General features: G+C 43.2%; 1 non-coding gene across 1 annotated transcript; it reads left to right on the plus strand.

Annotated features, from left to right (window-relative positions):
• The first annotated feature begins 532 nt into the window (after positions 1–532).
• On the plus strand, positions 533–604 carry trnam-cau (transfer RNA methionine (anticodon CAU)). The gene has a single exon. It is a non-coding gene; the product is annotated as a tRNA-Met (tRNA).
• Positions 605–1,154: the final 550 nt, after the last annotated feature.

Raw genomic sequence — 1,154 nt, forward strand, 5'->3', positions numbered from 1 at the left:
GGATCATATTTACACAACTGAGAAGATCTTTACCCAACAGGGAACCATTTTACACAATAACAGAGAACATCTTCACACAACAGCGAATATAGTTACACAACAGAGAACATATTACACAGCAGGAAATATCTTTAAAAGAACACAGGGAACATCTTTACACAACAGAGAACACAATTACATAAATCATCCGTCTTTCGCTGTCTCTTGCTGGTTTGCTCAGTACCTTTCTCTGTCTGTTCCTTTCTGGGTCCTGATAATCTCTTCCTGGTTTTCTGTGTGTCTTTCTCTGTCTGTTCCCTTCTGGGTCCTGATAATATCTTCCTGGTTTTCTGTGTGTCTTTCTCTGCCTGCCTCATTGTCAGTGCTGTTACTCAGTGTCCTTGTGACATTGTGCAGTGAGGGTGAGTCCGTCAGCACGTGTGTTGCTGAGTCCGGGATTCTTGAGAAATCCGACGACAATCCTATTTTGATAAAAACATTGGGGAAATGAACATATTTCACTAACAGGCAGCTAAAATTTAAATCAGCAGTTAGCAGAGTGGCGCAGCGGAAGCGTGCTGGGCCCATAACCCAGAGGTCGATGGATCGAAACCATTCTCTGCTATTTATGTTTGGTAATAATACAAACAGTTCACTTTCAAAACATCAAGTGTTTCCCAATAATTGCAAGATGCTCTCGATTGTGATCAGCTTTTTCCTTCTCGTGAACACATCAATCAGTAACAAATCACTTGTGCTCACACGAACACAAGCTGCAAACACGGACCAGCCGAGTCTCTCCCACTTTGTCAACCCCTTCCTGCAGAGCCTCCTCTCCACCACCAGATGGTGATGTTGGCCACAATAAAACCAGGACAAATGGTCACAGTGAGGAGACGGTCAGTAACAGAAAATAAAACAATAACAGGGAAAACCTTTACACAACAGAAAACATATTTACACACCACGAAATACCTTTAGACAACAGGGAGAATACAATCATACAAATGCCTTGTTTCTCCGTCTCAGTCTCGTTGTCTCTCTCTCTGTCCCTCTCTTTTGCTTCCTCACAGTCTATTGGTTTTCTGTGTGTTTTTCTCTCTGTCCCGTTGTCGATGGTGTTACTCAGCGTCCTTGTAACATTGTGTAGCCAGGCTGAGCCTCCCAACACCTGT

The sequence above is a fragment of the Heterodontus francisci genome, unplaced genomic scaffold (genome assembly GCF_036365525.1).
Source record: "Heterodontus francisci isolate sHetFra1 unplaced genomic scaffold, sHetFra1.hap1 HAP1_SCAFFOLD_879, whole genome shotgun sequence".
NCBI classification, from domain to species: domain Eukaryota; kingdom Metazoa; phylum Chordata; class Chondrichthyes; order Heterodontiformes; family Heterodontidae; genus Heterodontus; species Heterodontus francisci.